Below are 15,958 nucleotides of genomic sequence, written 5' to 3'. Positions count from 1 at the left end.
TATATATATATATATATATATATATATATATATATATATATATATATATATATATATATATATATATATATATATATAGGGCTGCACAGTGGCGCAGTTGGTAGCACTGTTGCCTTGCAGCAAGAAGGTCCTGGGTTCGATTCCCGGCCGGGGTCTTTCTGCATGGAGTTTGCATGTTCTCCCTGTGCATGCGTGGGTTCTCTCCGGGTTCTCCGGCTTCCTCCCACAGTCCAAAAACATGACTGTCAGGTCAATTGGTTTCTCTAAATTCTCCCTAGGTGTGAGTGTGTGTGTGCATGGTTGTTTGTCCTGTATGTCTCTGTGTTGCCCTGCGACAGACTGGCGACCTGTCCGGGGTGTACCCCGCCTCTCGCCCGGAACGTAGCTGGAGATGGGCACCAGCAACCCTCCCGACCCCATTAGGGACAAGGGTGAACAGAAAATGGATGGATGGATGGATATATATATATATATATATATATATATATATATATATAATGAAGTTATGAAGTTTTCACATCTAATTGATTTGGGGGATGCTAAATATCCATCCCAAGTGGTCTAACTTGGAGTCACTTAGAGCTTTATAATGGATACATGTGATATTTGACCTGAAATCCAGTAATATTTCAGAACTTATCTCGTCTGTTTGGCCAACTAAACTGGTCATTTAACTTATTCTGTTCTTATCTTTTTAGATTCTTCAAAATGCTTCACAAATTGCTCTGAAGAAGAGTCTATTAATCAATGCAGGCCTCATATGTGGGTAGGGGTGTGCGTAGGCGTGTGTGTGTGTGTGTGTGCCTGAAAGTGTGATATTCCTGGAGACATGATACACGCTCAGAAATAAGTGGTCCGATTGTACTTGGTGGCAAAAAAGGAATAATTAACTGTCTGAGAGTTGAATTCCGAAGAGGGAAGAAGAGGAAGTGAAAAATGTCATACAAGAGTTGTCATGGTGATAAGTTGAATAAGCAAAGTGTCCCTGAAGCCTGAGCATTTAGGAAATAATCCAGCCTTTTATTCGCCTTGCACGAGGCTCTCTTGATGAAAGAAGCTCTTAATTGGGGATGATAACACACACACACATATGGAATTCCTGGATCCTCTTGCATATATTTAGAAGCCAGTTCTGGATTTTGCATGAGGACTCTTTTTTGTTGTTGTTGTTTGCAAGCAAAATGTGTTCATTTATATTGTATGCTTCTCCACCATATCATGTGAGGGATTATGTATGCTGCTGCTGTAGCTGCTTGTTAATTCTCTCTCTCTCTTTTTTTTTGCCCCTCTGTATTTGTATTCCATCCCTGCTGTTTCAAGTTCCCCTGCTGTTTTAATATCCACTTTTCACTCTTTTTGTGATTTTTATTTATTTATCTTTTGCTCTTGGATGTACTTGAGCTGTGGAACAATCACGGGCCGCTTAATTTACAACGAAAAACTGAGCTTTCAGTCCGAGCTGTGGGAGAGTAATTACAGGGAGCGCAGCTTACCGAACGTGTTCATTTGCTGTAGCCAGATTACACCGGGGCCATCGTGATGTGGTCAGTGCGTGATCACAGGCAGGCGTTAACACAGTCCTCCTGGAGACACAGACATTCATGTCAAAGTGAGGCATAGAGTCTGCTGTTTACCTATGTGAGTCTCTCGGCTGCTCAAGAAAAGCTCCTTGAGACTCTTTGTCTGCTGCAAAGGTCAGCAAGGCTTCTTCCTGACCTCAAGGGAATACACCTGGGCACGCCTTGGCTCGACTTAACATGGATGAGCGCCACTCACTGGTTTTTGGCCAGAGAGGCCCCTTGTTCTCTGCCTTTACTCTCTCTTTCAGCATGCACACGTTATTGCGCTCAAATCCAGAAACGGGCTGAGGTGCGCAAGCTTGTGTCATCCTGCGTACATGCAGAGGACCACCGGTGCACATATGAGAGCAACTGCACAGATTATTTGTGTTTTCTAATATTCTTTATTGTGCTAGATGCGTTGCCTTGAAGGAGCAGGAGTATGAGATGAATAATTTCCCAAACGGTTTTCTCTGACCTTCTGAAAGTATGTCTAATCACAACCTATTCCTGTAGCTGCAGAGGTTGTCATAGCACTGTTTTCATGATTAACTTTAAAAAAGTAAAGGAGCAGTGAGTGAGCGTTGGCCAGGTACAAGGATCAAGGTAAACTGAAGGTTTGAAAAGTTCCTCAGTCCTTCATATAATTTCTGTGGTTTACAGTGCATTCCAGATTAAGTTTTTTTCTGTGCATCACCAAAGGGTCCACCAGGACTCCCGATGAGATTTGATACAGACCAAATTATTGCGTCTATACAGACAGACACAACACTTCTCCCATTCAAAGGAGTTTGGAAAAATGATCTGTTTTCCCCATTTGTAAAATGTGTGTCTCAGGGGACATGACACATGCATTGCATTGACATCCTTGACAGAAATGAGCTCATTCTTTTCCATTAGTTTTTTTTTTTTTCTCTTCCCTTTTGATGTACAACTCAACATATAATCGCCCCATGTGAGGCTGGAGAGGAATTAATCTCGGTATCTGAGTTGACATAGGGCACATGCTTGTCGTTAAGGTCTAAGCCAAGGCATGTTAAGATCTTAATACAGTGTTGCCCCATCCCAACATATTGCTGCACACTCCTGGTCAGCTAGATGAATGAGAGCAAGTGTTTTTCTCATGCTTACAGAAAATAACAATACGACTGCAGAAATATTTCCGTTTATGAACAAAATGGATATTCATTTTGTAGACCAAAGGAGCCCCGCCCATCAGCCTTATGAAAGGAAAGATTGGGGGCTTCTTAAAAATTCTAATTCTCTCTGTAACACTTAATTTGTTATGTATATTTTTGTATCATATATCATATCAAACTGCACAATGACCCACATATCACTGTAAAAAATAGTATATTTTAATTTTGCTTATACAGTTTTTAAACATCAAATTGGGTTCTTTTAAATGGTTGCGAAACCAGAGATTTATTAAGAAGAGAAAATCTGCCTTTCACATTAGCAATTAAAATTGAGGTGACTCAGAGCTCTCTTGGATATCTATTAATATCGCTACACCATAACTGTAGAAGAGGGACCTCTGACAACAGAAAACACAAGCAGCAAAATCTTGATTCCCATTATTGCTGCAGAGATATTGAGTTACCTCACCCATATCTAAGGTGAGTCATGATGACATAGTTACTGGGATTTCTGGTAATAGTGAAAATCAGAATTGTTTGGTTCAATACGGGGATTTCAAGCATTTCACCAGATTACTCCCCTGGAAACAGCACTATTTTTCCCCAAGCCTTCCTCTTTGCCATCCTCTTTTCAGCTTTAACTGGTTTTATCTCTATTTGCCATCGTTGAACTCTCACAACCTGGCAGTAAATGCATTGGGCTTTCGGAGAGGGACACATTTGTAGGCACCACTGGTAAAAATCCTGACAATATATTATTCTTTTATTGAAGAAGCACAGTCCTGTACAGATCTAGTGAAGAAAAATTCCATCTTAATAAATGTCAAGAGAAAAAGTTTTTTAAAAATTAAATCATGAGTGTCAATTAACACTTCTGGGAATATTTTGTACAACTCCTTTTTGCACCGAGGGCCTAGTCCTCTATGAAATTTCTAAAGGTTGAAGCATGCAAAGAGAATGATCTCAGTTTTTGCACAATCTGTTTTGATCATTCAGAATAATCTTGTTCTCTTTTGTCTTCAGCTTATTTCGCAGTTTTTCTATATGACTGAGGTCTGGGAACTGAGAGGGTCGGGAATAATGATTGATTTTGTGTCTGGTGAACCGTTTGTATGTTGATTAGCCCAAATGTTTTGGAGTATTATAGTTTTCTGACAGAAGGCAGTGGATTTCCATTTAAAATATTTTGTTTATTGTGTTTTTTGAAAGAGCTTGCAATAACCTTTTCTTTTAGCTTTATATGGTTTTAGGAAGCAAAACAGACCCGCAGCGTCACCGATTCTCTTCAAATCTTTACCAGTGGGTGTGAACTGCTTTTCTTGATGTTTCTCATTTGTTTTATACTACCTGGAGTGTTTGTTGTCAAAAAGCTGAATAGAAATTTATTTCCACAGTTCCAGTTAAAGCTGTAGTAGAGTTTAGCAAATTCAACACATTTAGATTTTGCTATAGACGAAGAGCGAATGATTTTTCTTGGCGTCACTAAAAAACATTTCATAGGCATGCAGATAGTTTTTGTTGGTCTTCTTGGAGATTTGGTGACCCCCCCTCATCTGGCTCAATGTGTGTGGTGGGAAAATAAATTTGGATCATTGTACACCCCAGTGGCCTTTGACTAGAAATCTAAGCTTTGGTGTAATCTCAAGGAAACAAAAGATTCATAGTTGGACATCTCTCCACCCTCTGATCAGCTTTAAAAAAAACATTAAAAAAAAAAAAGTATTTTACATAAAAAAAAGAAAAGTAAAATAATACATTTAAAATGCTTCAAGTTAATTTATCTTCAGTAGATTCTTTGAGCAACCAATATTTGTGCCACTGACCTTATTTCTTAACGTCTGATTTTTACCCTCTCAATAAATTTACTCAAGTATGCACTTTCTACATTTTTCAGTCTGAGATTAAGCCTCTGACAATAAATGTGTGTGCATCTGTACCACGCATTTTTCAATACTTTGGTCATGCAGATTCATAATGATTAAAAGGCAAAGTTGCAAGTGAAAATTTAATTAAACTTAATGCACACTCAAGCTGAGCACCTCACTTGTCCTTCACAAGACGTGGCTGTGCCATGACTAATGCGGGAGGATCAACTTGTCTCTTCATATTTGCTCGTGAAGATGCGCCTCTGTCATCATCGAATCACACCTATTGTGACAAAATTTCTTGAAAAACACTGAGGAACTCCTCTCTGGTGCCATTATTAATAATGTATCAGACATAATTGTTTAAACTGTTGAAAAGATGGAGGGATCTTTGTGTGACTAACAAAGTGATTTTGGCCTCAGGCACAAAGAAATGCCTCAAGCCCGCTGCACATAACATATTTAACAGCGATATTACATTGTTCATGGCCCAAAAACATCTCCCCTGACTAACAGGTTTGTCTGCCAAAGACCAATGTCTGCTTAGTAAACAAGATTCTTTTGGACATCGCCTTTCTAACTACAAAGCAGATGTCACACAGTATGTCTCCGCTCAGTGTCTGCCAGAAGTTATCCACTTATTAATTATTTATTAATTAGGCTATTTACACTCAATAACACACAGCCGGAGCACGCTGGGTTCAAATCAGAGATTTAGCCAGACACGCAGCCGCAGTGAGGGGCTACTTTTGATAGCACTACTTTAGAGAAAAAAAATGACTTGAAAATAAATCACACAGAGAAAAACATCAACAGCATTGGGAGGAAGGCGGTTCACGAAACCACAGACTCTCTGAGGCAAAGCTGTACTTTAGGCTTACATATGCTTAGTTTGTGATAAAGCCGAGCTCATTCATTCATGTCATCCTCAGAACAAAGAAAATACCATTTCCTCTGGTTCAAGAATCAATTCACTGAGGCAATGTGTGCATGTTTGTTTATGTTTGCCCTGCTTTACTTAAAGAAATGGTTGCACTTTGGTGTTGCTGTGACTGTGTGCTTATGAGAGACTTAAGGCTACCAGGACCTGGGCATTAAACGCTGCTGGTTTGTTTTGGATTTATTCAAAGTGCCTTAAAGCATCAGTGATGCAATTGTGAGGGGCTGAATTATGTACAGACAACAAAGTCCTCATGGGTTGGTAGGTTGCCTTCATTCACCTTTTTGTTTCACCGGTGCTTAAGGTTTAGTTTGGTTTAAACATATTTAGGGGCGATGGACGTAGTATTTTATCCTGTAACCAGTGGGTTGCCAGTTGGAACACCCACTCTGTGCATCTCAGTCATTGTGTACTTAGGGCGAGACACTTCACCCACTTGCTTGCTTTTGGTGGTCAGAGAGCCTGGTGGCACTGATGGCATGGCAGCGTCGCCTTCTGCCAGTCTGCCCCAGGGCAGCTGTAGCTACAATGTAGCTAATCACATTAGGGTGTGTGTGTTAATGGGTGAATTACTGAATATAGTCTACAATGCTCTGGATTCCTCTGGATTTGGTAAAGTACTCTACAAGTAGAGGTCATTTAGCATACTTAATCACTGTGATTAGGTTGAAAATACATGAATTTACCACAATACTCTGCGTCATTTAAAAGGTAATATTCTGTTTATCTTTGTTTTGATTTAAGGACAAAGGTTCCTGACAAAATGCAATATGACGTAGGAGGAATGAGATAGAGCTTAAAAAAAATAGCTTTACAAAACAAACAACAATCTAAAACAATAATTTATAGTTCACCCAGAAATTCCAGCCAGAAATGTGTGGTTAACAACAAAGCATCAAAGAGACAGTAGGCGAAAAAAACCCCCAACAAAAAACAACTTGTTCAGTGTTAAAATCTTAATTATTTTTCACGTTTACTCAACAACAAAACTATATTACCTTCAGTTAGAGTATATGTTTACTCTATAATGATATAGAGTAAACATATGAGTAAACAACTCATATTTGTTCCATTTAAATATTATCTAATCATATTGTTCATTTATAAAAAATTCAACAGTTCAGTGGCAAAATACCCTGTTCTTAATATAACCAACAATAAATAGTGATAACAACACAGCAAACCGCATTGCAGTTTGTTTAATTCTTTTTTAGAAAGTTGGACTTTCTCTCAGTCATTTAGAAATAAAATTTTGAACAGAAAGTTGGTCAGATTGTGGAGAAAAATTCTATCTTAATAAGTGGATTTGTGTTTCTCATAAGTGTGATTTTATCCCACACTGCTTTTTAGATGTCGCTCTGACATTCACAGCTGTCTATTGCTTTACTCAGCGACTGGTGTTTTTTGTCCACGCAGTAGTTTCTGAAGGACACCCTCTTCTCCAATATAGAGCAAACAAGGTTTCAGAAAGCTACATTTAACGTTCTAATTAAATCAGTTCATTTCTCTAATATCTGACTCAGCTTATTCATCAACAAACCTTCCATAAATTCATCCTCCATCTGCTGAAGTTCTTCTCGGTGAGGGTGTATAAATTTCTCCTTCCTTCTTAAATTTTATCACTTTGCTTTAATCACCGTTTTAAAGGACCAACATTTCCTTCAGACTGCTGTGAGTGTGGCTGTGTGAGGGAGATCCAAGTCTTGGCTCAGTGGGTCATTCCACACATGCAGACTGCAAGCTGCAGCGATCAATACAGTCTCTTTCTGTCACTGTACTTTTATAGTAAATGTCCCTGTAAGGGTTGGGAAACTCTTAGCTTGTCAGGGAATAGGCACACAGTCTAACCAAATTCTGTTTCACTTGTGTTTCATTCCAAACCCTATACCTACGTTTCACAAGACTGGTGAAATCTTTTTTTGTGTTCGGATGCTTTCTGTAATAAGCATTTTTAACAACTTTAAAAATAAGGAAAACTGTTTCCTTTATAGATTTTTTTACTTTGGTGCTCTGGAGTGCTTAGTTTAATGTATTGCAATTTGTTAGATATTGATTTATAATTTCCCTCAAGGGAGGGGGAGGTGTAAGTGTATGAGTAACAATTTTATATTTGGCATTCGTTAAACAAGGAGCAGAGAAAGAAATACAAAAATTGCCTTATTTAGAGAAAATTGTGGTTATTTCACCAGGAGTTATTATTCTGAGGCCACAAGAAAGGGGAAAATTGTCAAAATTTTTATCCTCCTTTTTTTTTTTCTTTTGAAAGGACAGTTGACAGTGGGCCCATTATTATCAGCTATTATGCCAGAGAGTAAACTGTTGATCCTTAAAAGGAATGCTGTGGTGCAGCTGACCTAAAAACCTAAAAATTTAACACAAGGTTACAAACACAAACAAGATCTGACAGATTTCACTTAACTGAATGAGCCTTAAAAACATCCACATGAGACTTGCCTGCTTATTTAACCCTTACATTTTTTGTCGACTAATATTAGAGTCAAATCTGTTATTGAACAACTTTAGCAGTTCACCCTTTCTAAAGAAACAGAGCTAGGTGAAGCTCTGCATGTTTGTTTTCAAAAATTACTTGTTAATCCGGATGATTCAAATTGCTTTTTTTTTTTTGTTTTACTTAATCCACTCTGAAAGGTGACAGGGAGTTAACAGTTTTTAATTCCAGGCAAGAGCGTTAGTAGCCAGGTGAGGCTAATGTGGCACAGTTTGCCTTCCTCTTGTCATATTCCCTCCGGCTTCTTATAACTCTAAGCGATCGCAAAGACTCTCTCTCTGCTCATTTTCTTAACATGGAGTGATTATTGTGTGGGTCTGGCAGGACACGGAGACAAGGGGCCGTCTAATTCATGGGGTAAATTAGTGCAGATAAGGCCTGAGTCAGTACCTTCAGCCTACCATAGATCCCCTGGGGCAGACTCTTAAGAAGCTTAGTAAAAGCCTGTCGTATGAAGACATGACATGGAGCTGGCTAAATGGGCTACGTTGGAGTGTTTTCCATCAGCCTAATATTTATATATGGGTCACTGTCGTTCAGGCTTTAATCCCATTTCATTTATTCAGTCTTGATTTTTAAGTCAGAGTTTTGGGAAAATACAACAGTGTGAGTAATAAAGGTGGAAGAGGGTCTGTTTGTAAGACGCTAATGTAGCCATGCATTAACTGACACAACACTGAGGGCCCACTTATAAGGCTACATTCTGCAAAAATATGAATCTGTGCCATCTGGTCAATACTGAGTTCTGGTTTATCCCATAACAGAAGAACAAGGAAGCACTCCTCTAGTCACTGGGTCACATTCACTGGGGAAACAATTAAAAGCTTCTCCACACTGCTGCAGCTTTCTTCCTTTTCTCTTTTCTCCTTTTTTTTCAATTTCACCCATTTGACTTAATTTTTCTCTTGGGTCCGGCTTGCATGTCTGTTCTGGTGTTGAGAAATCACAGACACTGGCCTCTAAGTCTCTCCCAGCCGGAACGACAAAAGGCCATGTCAGGTCCTCGTGATGGATGTGGGGCCATGCAAAGTGGAAGGCAAAATGACGGATAGGACACCAGACTTGCAGGCGTGTGTTCGTCGCATAATGCTGACAGATTACAGATTTAAATATTTTAGATCTCACAGAGCACATGCTGCTGGATGGAGAGAGTGGAATGACGGTGGTAATGCCACAGATTAATAGAGATCCTTCCTTTTTCTCCCATGCGTACATTTATTACCGTATACAGAAACTTTTTTCTGATGCAGCTAGTTGGCCAGCAGATAACCCTTCTGTCTTTCTTCTTTCTTCTTCGGCTTTTACTTATTTAGATAACAAAAATCAGTTATTTTAGGGAATTCTTTTACTTTGTAAACTAAATCTGTGTTAAATTTATTCTCAAGGTAACTTGTAAATAATGCAAAGAAACTTTTACTTTAAGCTAACTGGCTGGATGTTAAATAAACAAAACTATTTTTGGCATTAAGGTATTATGAAGCCTAACTACAACACTGAAGCACTGCAAACATTGCCTTTGTGACATATTAGTGAAACCTAAATAATATAAACAAAGGGCATGTTTTCTGTAGGCTACCCAACTCCTTGACATGAAGGGAAGAAGTTCATATTAAAACACATTTGTTTTTATTTTGGTTTTTTGAGGAAAACAGTTCTAATGCAACTTGAATGAAGAGATCACAATTGCTCTCTGTCTTAAAATGCTTTGCACTGAGTCTATCACCCAACACAATGGCCACTCATTTACTGCATCTCTCCCATACTAAATACCAGCACAGCTCCTGGCAGCACTGTCTCCTGACTTGCAATTAAGAAATTGCAACTGAGAAACTGAGACTTTCTTCTGTCTGGATTTAAAATCTTGCTGAAAGAGCCTCAGCTTTATAGCGGCCACCTTCACCTTGCACAGTTTATTTATTTATTTTCTATTTCCAACTATGCGCAAACCTTCCTGTTACAGCTGAAAGACAGAATCTTCCTGAACTTGAAAATTGGACATGTTATGCTAGCATTTAGCATTCGTCAACAACTCATAGGCAGAAGTAAGAGCTTTGCACAACACAAATAATCACCGAGCATGAACACAGTGCTCTTAATTGCTCGTAATTTAACAAAGCTTTGAGGCAAATAATTTACCTCAAGAAATTTTAGTAATCATTCGAAGAATCATTACAGCCGTAGAGTCTGCTATGCAATTTTATAATATGCAGTTTATGTCTCAGGTAAATTTTGTAGAGTAGAAATAATAAAAAACCTAACTTAGGGTTTAATATTATTAATTTTGTTTTTAAAATTAACACATTTTAATTTATTAAAATTTAATTTATTTATTAAAATCTAATGACAGTAACATTAGATTACTGTCACAATCTAATGTTTGTGACAGTAAAACAAAATCCCATCTCAGGTCATTATGTTCCCTAAATTTCTGACTAAATCTGGAGGAATGTCCTTAATATCTGAACATGAACTTGTGACTGTCTTTCCACCCACTTACAGGAGACTCTGAGTTGCCTCTAAGTTCAATATGAATGCGATTAAATGTCTCAGCAGCCTTTGTGTCTTCTTCTTTTTATAAGGTCACTGTTGTGGCTTCAGCTCAGAGACTGGAACTGTGTCTTGTGACCAGAGGTGGTTGGTTTCCCTGCCCGGCAGGAAAAAATGTGAGTGTCTGAGAAATGGCGGGGCATGATGAACACTGAACAGCTGAAGTGCTCCAGAGCAAGGCACCCTTTTCTTACTCACCCCACAGCTATAGTTACAACACCCTGGAGAGCATCAGATAAGGCTTTTTATTCTCTGTCTGCATGCTCTCTTTGTCTTGTTCTCTGTGTGTTCACAGCTTGTAGAGGGAGTAGATGAGGTTCCCGCTTGTGTTAAAGAATGCTTGTAAAACGTTATTCTTTTTTAAACCAAAAGCTGTGTGCAGTTAATGAGTAACATATAAATCAAAACCTACTCAGAGGAACACAATTTTGAAATTTTTCAAAGTCGAAGACTTTCCTTTACAACAGTGTAAACCCTCTCTTCCTAATAGGGCTATCTTCGATTTATTTTGGAGCTTAAACGTAGACCTGCTCCTGACTGTTAGTTATTTATATCTCTTGCCATCTTGGCAAAGCCTCCTGATAGACTTGGAGAAGAGAGAAATTACTTTATCAAGCTCAGGGCCCATCTGTGCCCATATTCTTACCAAAAGGAGCCATTTCAAACCATTATAGCTTTCTTCCAGTGATACCATCATCATCCTACATCTTTTTCTGAGAACAGGCTCTAGGAAATTGATTTGATATTTATCTGACAACAACACCAAGGGAGAAAATTTGTTTTTTTTCTTAGGTGTAGCAATTCAGTTTAAATGACAGGACACATCCTTTTTGCATGAACCCTGATTGATTATTCAAATCTGATTGAAGTCTGATGAGAAAATAAGATGTGAAATTGGGAAAGAAGAGATGGGACATTTGACTTAATGTGTTCTCTTTGATTTGCTGCTGCTCATTACAATGACACAGATCAAGACTCACCTGAAAATCTGGGTCATTACAGAAATAGCCTTTTGACTTACTCTCCGAAGATGGCAGCACTTGATGAAGTGGTCGCTCTAGGTCATTATGACAGCGGTTTTGAGTTGAAAAGTAAGGTTGAAGGGAGGAGCTCTGGGTTAGGCTTTCATTTTTTAAAATCATTATTTAATCGAACTATCGATGCGGGGGAACATAGAGGCCTAAAGAAGTCCTTTAGGCGCTTTTCTGATCCTTTAAGCAGATGAGATTTGTCTGGTTTTGCTAAAATGACACAAATTATATGTCCCAAAAGCTTTTAATCACATATTATCTGCATAAAGCTGTGACTGTTTAGGGCGCTTTTCAAACCCACTAAGTTTTTGTGGGCTAAAAGATATTAGTTGGAAACTTAAACATAGGTTTATAAGAACATTTTAGTGTGTCAAACTTTGAGTGCCTCACAAGCATGTTTATAATCTTTCTACATTTCACACTTTGTCATATTATAATCACAGGCCAACACTGCACATCAGACTGAACACCTCGTCACCACAGTGAAGCTGTAATTTGGTAGCATCATGCTGCTCACAACAATGGATCGAACTGATAAAAGGCAATGCTGGAAGAATATCTGCTAATGCAGAAGATTTGACTGGGACAGAGATCCAACTTTAACCCTCTGATGCGTAACTGGGTTCTTTTTGACCCGGTGAGGTGATCTTTTGCAATATCTTTGTAATGAAAAGTTTTCATCACTTCATATTCCAGGTATTCCTCAAAAAATATGTTATTGATATCATGCTATTCAAATTTTTAATTTACCTTTTATACATTTTAAGAAATATCATGTTTTATGTTACTACCCCATTCTTCCGTGAATGGGTCCAAAATGACCCGCATTCATTTCCTATGGAATTTAGTGGGAATCTTTGTTTCTTACCAACTGTGTCTGTCAGGAACAAATTTTTTTGCGAACCATATCCATTGAGTTCTAAGTGTTACCCCTGAATAATAATATTTTACAAAGCAAGGACTCTTACATATAAGTGTTATCTTTATTTTTTACCTCACAAATGTGTGTGTGTGTGTGTGTGTAGGGGTGTGTGTGGGGGTGTGTGTGTGTGTGTGTGTCAATCATGAATAATGTGACAGGGCTATTGTCACAAATCAACATATTATCCTTCTTTGAAGTTAGCTAACACTGGTTATCTAACCAACTAGCTAACATTACCGCCTATACTTTATTGTGCATGTGTATTATTTGTGTGTGTGTGTCTCTGTCTGACAGCTGGATGGGAAAACCAAAAAAGAAAACGTGTTGAATGTCATGCAGAACCTGTTGATCAATGTGTTCAAGGTTCTTTCTTTTATCATTTCAATAAATAAAATAAAAATTCATAGCTATATAAATAAATGAATAAATGTAAATGAGCCGGAAAAGAATAGAGTTCCTTCTCCGGGTATGAGCGGATATCCTGCCCCAAGTGGAGGATTTAAGAATCTCGGGATCTTGTTCATGAATGAGGGATAAATGGAGCGGGAGAGCGACAGGCGGATTGACACACCATCTGCAATGAAGCGAGCGCTGTATCAGTCTGTCGTGGTGAAGAGAGAGCTGAGCCAAAAGGTGAAGCTCTTGATTTACCGGTCGATGTACGTTCCTACCCTCATCTATGATCATGAGCTTTGGATCATGTCCGAAGGAACGAGGTGACGGATACAAGTGGCCAAAATTAGTTTTCCTCGTAGGGTGTCTGGGCTCTCCCTTAGAGATAGGATATCTGAGAAGCTCAGATATCCAGGAGGGACTCAGAGTAGAGCCGCTGCCCCTTCATGTCGAGAGCATGAAGGACGCCTCCCCGGTTGAGATGTTCCGTGCACGTCCCACCGGGAGGAAGACCCAGGACACCCAGGAGGCACTATGTTTCTCGGCTGGCCTGGGAATGCCTTGGGGTTCCCCCGGAGGAGCTGGAACAAGTGGCTGGGGAGAGAAAAGTCTCCCTACTTAGGCTGTTACCCATGCGACCTGACCTCGGATGGATGGATGGATGAATGGATGGATGCACACACATACATACACTCACATGCGTGATACACATAGCATAACAGAATACAGACAGTAACGTAAACTAGCTTAGTTAGCTAACTAGTTTCAAGAAACGTGCTCTTTCATGCCCCATGCCCACACAGACACACACACACCCACACATAATGGATGTTGACATTGTCCATTATTGACATTTCATCATTGCTGTTGTAAAATTGCTGTTGTCATTTTGTTTTAAAAATGTTTTACAAATTGTCACAAATGTTCTACAAATTGTTCTAAAAATGTTTAAAAAAGTTAAAAATTTAAATATTTCAAACAAAATCAAAAGGTTGCCGACTCCGGGTTTAGACAATAACATCTTTTGTTGGTGTTAGATGACAAATTGTAGAATTACTTAGGTGGTATGAGTACTTGTTCAAGGCACTGTGTGTCGACAGTGTTAACAGAAAACTAGATTTAAAAGAGTAGACTCCAGAGTTGTAGGTTTTGTTGTGGTCCCGTCTCCCCAGGCCTCTTCTGTGAATCTCAACACTATTTAAGTACAGGTGTTGAATGACATAATAGTGGTGGGCAGTTCCGTTCCTGGAGCGAGGGAGCGAATTGATACTGTTGGATAGAAATGGTTCACTGAGAGCAGCCGAAGTGAAGAGGGGATCATCAAAGATAAGAGGAAAGACAGAAGGAAGAGATGAGATTGAAAAGATACAAGAGGAAAATGGACGGGGTGGAGAATGGTAAGCACGGTTAAGTCCTTTGACAAGTGAGCTCTGAGCTACAGAAAGCCATTCAGACCAAAATAAATCTGCCAAGTTTGTTTTATTCATGGTATGGACAGCCACAGCTTTACTATATAGTTTTAAAGCCAACACACAAAATGTAAGTAGAATACAAAAGCTTCCGATCTTTGCCTTCACCCCCGCTCCCCTGTTATGTGATGTTTCATTGAGGCAGAGCTCCGTGTCATGTTGAAGATTATTAAATGATTCAACATTTTCTGACAGCCCAGAATTTGCTGGCATTCTCATCTCTTATTCTCTTTAATCACGTCCTCTTTGAATCCAAACCTGTTTCACTCAATTTTGCCGTGAACCTAAAAAATCCCAGACAAACCCTCGACTCCAAAGGAAACAGTGACAATCAGCATTTATTGTCGAAGCTTTTTGGTTTCCTGGCACCTAATAATATGTTCAGTAATGGGATGTTGAATGGAGTTATTTGCTGCTGTTGTTCAAGAATAACAATCCACCGGGATATTGAATTTATCTCTTTGAGCCTCCTCTCAAAGACGAGCTATCTCCTAAGTCTGGAATGAATTATTTAAATGAAGTTGAAGTTTTTGTGTGTTTTACGGGCCACAAGGCATCAGGGCATAATATATTTCAGGGGCTGCTTCATTTGATTGGATGTTGAAGGAAAAAAAACAACATCTGCTTGAAAGTCACAAGCCAGCTTATCCACAGGCACACACTCACTTAACACAGAAAACTCCTCAGGGTTGATTCTAATGATATCCGTGTGATTTATACAGCAGATGAGTTTGTAAAAAAGAGCCATAGAAGTGACCTACTAATCCAAATCTTTTCCTTTGTTTCCCACCATGTTTTCTTTCTTTTTTTTTTGAGAGAAACACAAATGAGGGAACCTTATCAGAAAAGACACTGGAAATACAACATATTTCCTTGGGCATAGTTACGGTGTTTGCGTCTCAGTGGCCTATATTTCCTGCATTTGGATGCTTTTAGACACACAAATGACAAACAGTTGCATCACGGAAAGGTCTTTTTACTCAATTCATTGACAAAACAAAAAATCAGTTCAGAATAAGCTTTTGGTTTTTGCTCAACTTAAATGAATTTACGTTTTCCATTTTCATCTGGAACTCAAAAAAACAAAATTCTGTCAAAGATAAAAAATTGTCCTAAACACTGGAGCGTGGATATAGTGGTGAAAGGCTCACGGAGGATGCTCTATGTAATCTCAGGGCACCAGGATTGGCTCAGACCAGACTCAAAGCTGCTGTTGCAAAGAGAGACCCAAAGACAGTAGCAAATTTTCTAAATCCCTTGTAGACACAGGAAGTTAAGACAAGCAGGGTGCCACAAAACAAAGCCCTAACCCATATATCTACACATCCCACACAACCCCTGGCACAGACATACAGCCCTTGGCATTCCTGGTTCCTCAAATCTTCTCGCAGCCAGATATTGATAAAAAAAAAAAAAGAAAAAGAGTAAAAATCCCACCTTGGAATTCTTTGCTTTCTAAATCATGAGCTGTCTCAGCAAAAGAAGCAATATAAACCTTATGTGCTACAATCACATTGTAAATTAGATTTAGATTATTTTTTTTTTTTTTTGCTGTTGCTCTCATTGATATTTTGCTCTTTACCA

The 15,958-nt window shown here is 38.8% G+C and overlaps 1 protein-coding gene across 2 annotated transcripts in view; it reads left to right on the top strand.

Annotated features, from left to right (window-relative positions):
• nlgn3a (neuroligin 3a) overlaps nucleotides 1-15,958 on the top strand; it is a 174,124-nt gene that overhangs the window by 1,061 nt on the left and 157,105 nt on the right. The window lies entirely within an intron of this gene.

This window comes from Xiphophorus couchianus, chromosome 23 (genome assembly GCF_001444195.1).
Source record: "Xiphophorus couchianus chromosome 23, X_couchianus-1.0, whole genome shotgun sequence".
NCBI classification, from domain to species: domain Eukaryota; kingdom Metazoa; phylum Chordata; class Actinopteri; order Cyprinodontiformes; family Poeciliidae; genus Xiphophorus; species Xiphophorus couchianus.
This window is presented reverse-complemented; position numbering and strand designations above follow the sequence as displayed.